We start from the raw sequence: 9645 nt of genomic DNA on the forward strand, positions 1-9645 counted from the left end.
CCATCTCCTCTGATTTGGCCAGGGGGGTGACAGTGTGGTAGAGGAACATAGTGAGCAGCTCTGGGCCCAACCACTGCTGACCTCTGTTGTTGCTGCCGCTGCTTGTACTGGCACCCACGACAGGAGGCTCTGCCAGGGCCAGCACCCTGAATGACGGATGGATGGGAAGACTGACCTGAAAATACAAAAACGCACACGCCGGATAACAGTTACACACTAGCAGTGGAAGACACACACAGTTTAACATCTGTTGAGCCATGTTCAAGCAGATGCAGAGTGCAGGTGCACATGGTGTGTGCAACTGATGCATATATGAGTGTGTGTGTGTGTGTGTGTGTGTGTCCAACCTAATCTATGTCAGGGACAAGTACATGACTTTTGACAGCTGGCTGTGTAATCATCTGATTCAAGAGGACAGCAAAGTCCATTTCTATCACCCCACAGGGACGCCGACACTGCAACTGGATATATTTACTCTAATGTGGGCGGAAGCGGGCACTAACCATCATCATCACTGGATGAGTGTGTGGGAAGAAATTTCATACATGAAGATATCTGAGGCTGTTAGTGGGCTTAACCATGCATGTTCCACTATCTATCCACATGCCTTACTAATAAAAAGTAAGTTTGGGTTTTGTCTCTCTTGTTTACACACTGACTTTCTCCCTGTCTTGCTCTCTTTATTTGGTTTTCAAGTAGTCAGTTGAATAAATCTAATTTAAACATCAGTAACACTAAACAACATTGCCATCCCCAAATCCAAATCTGATTGGCAAATGGTAACAATTTCACTGCCGCATGTGGTTTTAGTTAACTATCCGGGAAACAGGGACATGATCGATAATGTTTTCATCTACAGCCTTAAGCAAAATTGGGCTGCGTGTGTCTTGTTTTAATTGCAGGATAAGGCAGAAAGGTTTTCAATAGGAAACACTGTCGCGGGCGGGAGTGATCACAATCTCAGCAGGAGCGGGACGGTGCATCTGCGGGAGCGGGCGGAAATGCTCACACATTTTGTCTGAGCCACAAGAGAGGAGGAAGAGGAAGTGGGTTTATTTCAGCCCAGACGCCCCACCACAAACATCCTTCCTGCCAGCTTAGGTGGGTTTTTAAGACGTACACACACGAATGTGCATGTACACACACACACACCATTTCATGAGTCAAATACAGGGAACAGTTAAGGTCAAGACCAACAATAGTTATTCACACAGAATATATTTATGGCAAACATTACAACCATGTAAAATGCTGTCCCATAGTTCCATTTACCACTGTGCAGTGTTTTAGCCTCTAATAATCTTACAAAACTGATCAATCTATCAAAACTGGCCTTCCTAGACACATATTTTCACCAGTCCCCACCACAGCAGACCCAAGTATTCTCTTAAGTTTGGACTAGTTTCACCTGAACACCTGACAGGAGACTCAGATTAAGTTGGATGATATGAATACTGATCCAGAAGGGAGAAGTAACATACAACACAAACTTACAGTAAGCATCACTATTCATTTCTTTCATTTTGAATCAAAGTTTTGTACTCACCCATCTCTCTCTATAGATATCCCTGAAGTCAAAAGACCCCAGCATCACAGATCTGAACGTCACTCTCTTGGTTTACCTGGAATACTATTGTCTTTACTTTTGTATTGTCCTCCCTCTCTGTTGTCTCTCTGACTCTTTCTTCCTGTTATGGTGCTAATCATGAATGTAGCTATTGTTGTTTTTAAAAAGCCAGGGGCCACAACTGTCGTGTTTCCATGTTTGACGCAAATTCACTTTCAGAAATGCACCTAAAATGTTCTTGGTCTTTCCCACATATTACCCGTAAAGCTCTGTGTGCAGACCTGTGTGTGTGTGTGTGTGTGTACCTCTCTTGCATTTGCTGGTCACTGAACTGCAGTTGTTCCTTTGTCTGGTATCTGTCCCACCGCAGCAGCTTGGTCCCATCGTACAGATCTAACTCCCTGTCGTGGAGTAACCTGGGACACAAAACAATGTGGAATGAGTAGGTAAAGGTCGAAGTGTGTTACTCTCTTAAATTAGAACAGACTAACTAATTTAGAGGAGCATTCAGGAAGAACTAACAAAAATATAACACAGAATACAGAAGATAGTATATATCAAGATAGATAGCAATATCAACAAAGCAATCCAATGTAGCCATTTTACGCTTTATTTTGTTTAAGTAGTAAGCAGACAGGGGAAAGAGAGGGGATGACATGCAGCTAAGTGCCCAGGCTGCTGCGGTAAGGATTCGACACGTGCACGCTCAACCCAGGTGAGCTACGGAAACTATATATCTTTAGCAAACTGAAGTACCTAGACAGCACAGCCAGGGTCCCGAGGTTGACCCTGTGTATACCATCCAAAGCAGCAGCTTGCCCTCAATGGCAGCAGTGACCAGTGGAGACGGCCTCCACGCTGTGTCTCCGTTAGGGAGAGTGTACCTCTGCTGGAGAAGGTCCCTGGCTGTCATGTCCTGGAAGTTGGGGAGGAAGGAAAGGGACACCAAGTGACAAAGTTAAGTGAGGGGATTGGGAGCAAAGTGGGGAGTGGTTCGGTGTGTGTTTCTATCACACAGTGGAATTGGATAAAGCAAGCTGAGATTTTCAGTTTTTCTCCTCACAGGATCTGGCCCTGCTGCTGTGTTTGATATCTCTGCTTTACAGATAACAGCTAATGGCTAATGGGGGGGGGGGGGGGGGGGCGTCTGTGGAGCAAGACTGTCACATTTACTATCACGCTACCGTGTCATGACAGAGACAGCAGAGTTGCACAATTTGTTCCAGGCAGTGATAACCAAACTGCTAAATGCTCCACAGCAAGAAGACAGTTTTCATTAAGTCAAAAAACAGGCTCTATATTTTCCATTTGGTGCTATCATGAAGTAGAATGAATTAAGGGGAAATGAGGTTCCACTATACCAACAGTGGGCATGACCCACTAAAGGTAAGGGATAAATGGACAACATTCTTTAGCCACAACAGTGAGGTCAGACAGGCAGAAGCTAGGAGGAAGACATGGATGCTCATTTGTCCGAGCTCCTCTGACATTCATAATTTCAAAAGTGTAATTTATGGGGTGCCTGGTCTCCTCAGCCACAGGGACAAATCACTCTCTATCCTTCTGGGTCTCTGGTAACCACCATCATGACTGCCTGCCTGGCAGTTTCAGATGTGAGCAGACCTGAACCGAAAAACAGCAGTCACTTCGACTTGCAGATGCATCAAGAAACACAGCACCTGGGCCAAGGCTATGCAGCTGTCAAGATAAGTAGGCTCTACGTCTGTTTCTATCATGTTGTATTAGCAGGAGAAATACACATTTTGAGACTGCTTGCAACATGAAAAATACTGTGGTACAAAAGTATTTTAAGCTTTTCAGGCTATTATTCCTACACCATATGCCCAAGCAGTTCTATATTTGCTCTGCTGTCCTTTTACCACTCTAACAAAGTCTATAAATCCTAACAGGTCACTGAAGAGTTCATTTATCTTGTTGTTTAAATGGACCTTTGGACTTTTTTACCCCACTTCTTGTATTTCATAATACAAGTTCCTTGTTACTTTTCAGATTAAGCTTTTAAATACAAAACCTTAAAGTAAATAATAAAACATGACACATTGTTATTGGTCATTAGCTAAATACATTTATTTAAGTACATTTTTGAGGTAACGGGTAGAGACAGGATATAACTACTTCCTCGACCACTGGCTTACCAAGGGGTAAATGGTGTGCCTGTGCCAGAAGTGTCCTTTGTGCCCTCTGGAGGTGTTTAATGCAACTAATCACCTGTAATGAGCAGAGAATCACTAGGCTCTCATCCACTCTCTTTGAAGTTATTTTTCTCAGTAAAGCTGCTCCCCATAACAAGGCAAATGCAAATGTAAGTGGCTATGGTTCTGAATGAAAGTACACCTGTATTGTACACGTGTACAAGATTCTGTATGGTGGTCTGTTTATTCCTTGATAAATATCTGTAATACTGCATGATTCCCCTCTACCCCCGTGTATTTAGATAGCAAGGGAATCTGCTTTTGCCGAGATTATTATTGTCCATTTTTGTTTTCAAAAGAAGGAAAGGGTTTTTGTTATTATTGTGTTTTATCCATTGAAGGACAAAATATCAACAAATCATTTATGTAAATTCCACTCTAGCCTTTCATGTCACTTAGTTTTTTCCAAAAATGGGATTTTTCAGAGCTGACAAGCTGAATTGCCTGACGAAGGATTCCACAATTCCCACAGCACAAGTCACCCCTGACCTCAGCAAGCTAAAAATAGCCGCAGCATGATGCATTAATACATACGGTTTCAGCACACCCATTTCCTGCACAATCATCACCCAGCTGACTACACACACTCACATGGACACACAGAGGGGGAGGTTTTACATATACAGACACATATATTGTAGCAGCCCTCCTTTGCTCTCTATCTTCCAGTCAGTGTCAGTTTCTGGCCTGACGGGTGGCCTGAGACCCAGGTAATGGAAGCCAGATGTGGGTCTTTTAGCCAAACTACGGTCCTAATTCTACATAAATATACTCCATCCCACTATACTGCACCTTCCCTGGCTTTACGTTTGAGAGATGTATGCTCATACAAAGAAATTATTCAACTGATTATGTAGCAAGTGGGGTACTAAATAAAGCATTACTATTGCTATATATGCTTGTGGTTAAAAAGTGTGACATGAGTTGAGAAAATCCTGGTAGAGAAAGAGAAGAGCATTTTCTTCTTATGAAACAGTTTCTGTTCTTTCATTAAACTGCCCCTTCCCCACTGTGTGCAATTTGTTTGCCCCTCTTCCATATTGGTTGAAACCTTCTGAAATAACATAACACGTCACAAAATGTGTCTCTGCCTGTGATATGCTTTCCCTGACATGACCTATTACCTACCTAACACACTATTAATAGTGCTATAACACGCATTTGCTTGGTGGATCCATATAGATGCTCCGCCTGGTGATTACACACTGTTCATCAAATGTGTGTTTTCACATATAATGAATGCAGATAGTTCCAGACAAAACAAAAAAGCAAAGTATTTAAATATTTCAAAGAGTAGTTTTTATTATTTTATTACCTGGTAGAGCATGACTGGCTCTATGCTGTAACCCAACATCTCAGCGAACTCTTTCGCAATCACCGACTTGCCACAGCCCTAGAAAATGCAAAATTATCGTTGTTAAGACAAGAGATCACATTCATGTGTACTGTACTGTATGTATGTCTACTGTACATTATGAGTTAGCTACCTTAGCTCCTATCAAACATATGTCCTTAATCATGTGTGACTGCATCATCTCCGCAATCAGCTGGGAGTGGCTTGGTGTACTGATGAAGGTAGGGCTACTGTTGGGTTGGCGCAGCTCCTTGATGCCTGCTGGAACCTGAAGTTTGATGACGACAAGAAATAGAAATGAAACACAACCAGCAGCTTCATCGTACTATATAAGTTGAGGAAAATATTCCTTTAAATAAACACTGATTCACAGACTTATCAGCATCACTGATACACAGCTGGGAACAAAAGATACTGTGTTCCAATAACATAGTGTTATCAAAAATCCATGAGACTTACAGCAAGAGAATTACTGCCACGCATAAAGAAAATACAACTTCAAAGTTAATAAGAGTGATATAATTTTTTTTGGCTGGAACATCTTAGAAGTCGGGAATAAATCTGTTCTCCCAAACCCCGCACAGTGACTCATCCACAAACACTGTTAGAATTAAAAGATGATAAAGATGTTCCCTTCTAAAAGCCCAGTTAGAGATAAGATGGTCAAGCTACTGATATAGTGGGTCTGCCTGCCCGTCTGCCTGTGTGTGGCCTGCCAAGAACAACGGACATCTCAGTGAAACGTGTGACTCGCTGTCTCCGTTTTGTCAGAAAAATGTTCTTTAGCTCATGATGTGATGAAGTGGGCCTAGTTTTTGTTTGTCTCATGCACACGCATGAGGACGTACATGCACCCTTACACATTTCACATTACTCCAGCCATCTACAGGGACAGTAATGTGCCAAGAAACACAGCGATGCAGCAGCAAATGAAGGAGTAATGAAGGAGACTGTAGGATGCTACATGGACATAAACCATGTAGGATTTCAAATGCTATGGAGAAAACTCCATAGGGCACTTTTAACACAGGCTTACAGCAGACGCAGTGCTTGATGTCCTAATAGCCCCAATCCACAATTAGAACAAAGCACTCCATTGCCCCACATAAGTGTACATGGTCTGCATACCAATCTGGGGCTTTAATTTTGCACTCTGTGCATATATAGAGAGAGAGTCTACCGGTACCTGAAAGGTGACGTCCTTGTCTGTGACACGCAATGTGACATCTGCATGGCCCTCAACATCCCTTGTCTTGGACACACTCAAAATGGCGCTGGGTGTTTGTTGGCGACGACCGTCCAAAAGCTCAAATCTCTATGAAAGAGTGCCACAGAATGCATGTAGGCCAAAATTAATAATGTATCTTACCTCATGTTCAGACCACAACAAGCATGCACATTAGATGACACCACATATAGATCACAGTCACATTTTGACTAGTTCACATCTTGGCTTACACTCAGTACGCCCTCCACAGCAGTGCACCCTTCCTTGCCCAGGATGCTGTTGTAGGGGTAAAGTCTCTGGACTAGCTGCTGGGAGGACAGCATGGGGAAAGCGTTCTGCAAGAACACAGAAAAGACAGCCATTGGACCAACAGACATCTGTTTTTTATTTTCTTGCTCCCTCTCTACGGACAGTAAGGAAGATTTAGGGCCTGGGCTTTCACCAGCACGTGGAGGGCAGGAAGCAGGTTGTCCACAGGGAAGTCAGGAAGGCCAAGGTTGGATGATTCCTGGGAGCACAGTGTAGTGGCTAGTGACAGCAGCTGGGACACCCTGACACACAGAATAATGCATATGAATAACTCCTGAGACGTCAAAGGCTACACAAGTCGAACAAGCCATTTAAAAACTTTTACTTTTAATTTACCTTTCTGCAGCAATGTTTGGTCCTGCTGTGTACAACAGCTCCAACTGGTCCTGAAAACAAAACAATAGCAAGATGAAAACAGCTGCAAGGCTACACACTTAGGAGTACTTTAAAATAAAATTGTTTATGGTCACAAGTTCAATATCTGAAAGATTTATTGTTGAAAACTGCTTGCTGAGAGGGTAGAAACACTACGTAGTGGCTTAATTAATGTTTACAAGATGTGGCTACAATCTAAAAACTAGACAAGCAGCTTAAAATTTGAAATGTTAATTTAATGCATTTGAAACAGACGCTAAATCCCACACTTAACTCTTCACAAGCTACAAAATAAAGAGCCAGTTCATGCATTAAACATTTTTCAGTGTTGTACATTTAAGACAAAAACTTCAACAATCATGTGTCTTTCCAGTATTATATCCCATTTCCCCCGCATTTATAGGGTAAGCTATGTTTTAATAGAAATTAGTTCCAATTAAGTTTGTTGACAGTGTGTTATGTGGATTATTCAGGGTAATGAAAATAGGATCAACAGGGAGAACAAGTTAGATGACCTGTCTTCTTTTCTTTTCTCTCACTGAGTCATTTTGGTGGTGGGAAATGTTTAGTGTCAATAATCATCCAACTCCTGGACTGACCTTGAATGGTAGGTAATAGATGTCTCTGGCTTGGAAGCGAGAGCGGAGAGGAGGATCCAACGGGTTGCCCTTGTACTTGGGGACAGGAAGACCTAGAGCAATGACCCGAAAGTCCTCACTTACACGGACAATCTTCCAGCTGTCCAGCTCTTCTTTGGTGTGCTCCTGCAATGCATCGAGGTATAGAACACTCCAGTCCTTTTCTACTGTCTGTAACGTCTTAAATGCAATTTTTATGCAAAAGGCTGCAGATAGACAGGCGCATGTAACAAGTACAGACCCGAATGTTACACAGTATTTATGGTAACAGCATTTTTCCTTTAAACACGAGAGGAGCTCTGTAGGAGTAGTGTGAAAATTCACTGCCCAAGTGTGATAGATACAGCTCCATAAACAACTGCCATGATCATGAAAAAATGAATTTCTTAAATCTAAACCATGCTTAATTGGATAAAACCAAGTAAGAAGTGAAGTCCTTCACCCTTAGTTGTTGTTCTTCAAAATGTTTCCAAACCACAAGGCTTTGATTGAGAACGCCTTAAAGACCTTCAAACCCTCAAGGCCTATGAAGGCGAGTGTGCTATACTAACCAGCAGCAGCTTGTCGTAACGCTCAGATGACATAAGGAAGCGTCCGTCCTCCAGCTGCATCTCTCGGTTCTCCAGCAGGTTGTTAAGGACAGGCAGAACATTTCTCTCTGCCTTCTCCAGCCCCTCCAGAACCAGGACTCGACCTTGTGTTGCCGCCCTTACAGCACACTGGGCACAAACACAAAACAAGTCAAGACTAATCAGTAACAGTAACTTAATCACTACTCAGTACTAATTTGAGATGCGGGGGAAGATTTTGGTACTAGGAAATGGCTAATTTTAAGGCTAAACCATCGCAATCAGTTCAACCTCAGGTCAAATCTGCTGCTCCATTGTCCAGTACGACCTCTGACCCTGTGTAAATGTTAACCGTGCTAAAAGCATTTATACAAAGAGCAATCTGACTGTGCATCAGCTCTTACTGCCCATGCTCTGGTGACAACATAAGCCTGCCATAAACCCTTTCCTGAGGATGTCCTCAGCTTATTGTGTACAGAAGAACGTCCTCCAAACCGAGCTTCAAAACAGTCTCAGCTTTTTTAGGAAGGCCTATTTTCTACCACCAAATGTTGGGTAAAAATCTCGGTTTGGCTTTTGAAGCATGTGTATATGTGTGTACATGTATATGCGTGCGTAGACACACATCTCTGCAGAAATCAAAAAGCACATCTGACGTCAAGAGGCAGGAAACTTTAGCTGTCTGGGTGGACCGCAGAGCAAGTGGCCATATAATTAGGTTAACATGTAAATACGTGGCAGGTTGTGTGGGAAGCAGAGCCATAAAACTATAGTGAGGACCAGATGCTCTATATTTAAATTCTCGATCCATTTTTGGCACCAACGCTGTAATCAGATAATTGTTAGAAATGTAAGTGACGCAGGATGCCGAGAGAGAGACGGGGAAGCACAGACATGCCTTGTTTTCTGTTTGACACTAACTATGTAGAAAAAAGAGCGACACCCCACCAGAGGCTGAGAAGCTTTTAGCAATGAATAGACTATTGAAAGGATTAGCAGTATGCATATTATTGCCGTATCATCTCCTACACTGTCTCTGCGCTGTATGTAACGTTTAATTGTTGTAGCACAATGCATACCCTGTTTATATTTGTCAAAACCCTTCTGCACCCAATGAAACCTAATTTATGATCACACAGATTTAATCTTAACTTGACTACACCGATAATAAACTTCTATGGGACTGGGATATGTTTTAACTGTTTGCATGTAAGATCCATGTTTGTATCTTACCTGCATACACAGACAAATATTTAATATTTGATGTTACAAGGTGTCAAATTTTTCACTATTTTGGAAGACTTAAATAACATGGTTTCCACCACAGATACGATTTGAATTTTCACATATCTGTCTTTCATGCCTGATATCTACAGTGGGACGTCGTCCAAT

At 42.3% G+C, this 9645-nt stretch overlaps 1 pseudogene; it reads right to left on the minus strand.

The window, feature by feature from the left end:
• Positions 1-81: 81 nt before the first annotated feature.
• Positions 82-8664, minus strand: LOC119888007 (annotated as a pseudogene).
• Positions 8665-9645: the final 981 nt, after the last annotated feature.

Source organism: Micropterus salmoides, unplaced genomic scaffold, assembly GCF_014851395.1.
Source record: "Micropterus salmoides isolate LMB-PRFRI ecotype aquatic unplaced genomic scaffold, ASM1485139v1 Ms_hic_scaffold_4641, whole genome shotgun sequence".
Taxonomy (NCBI): domain Eukaryota; kingdom Metazoa; phylum Chordata; class Actinopteri; order Centrarchiformes; family Centrarchidae; genus Micropterus; species Micropterus salmoides.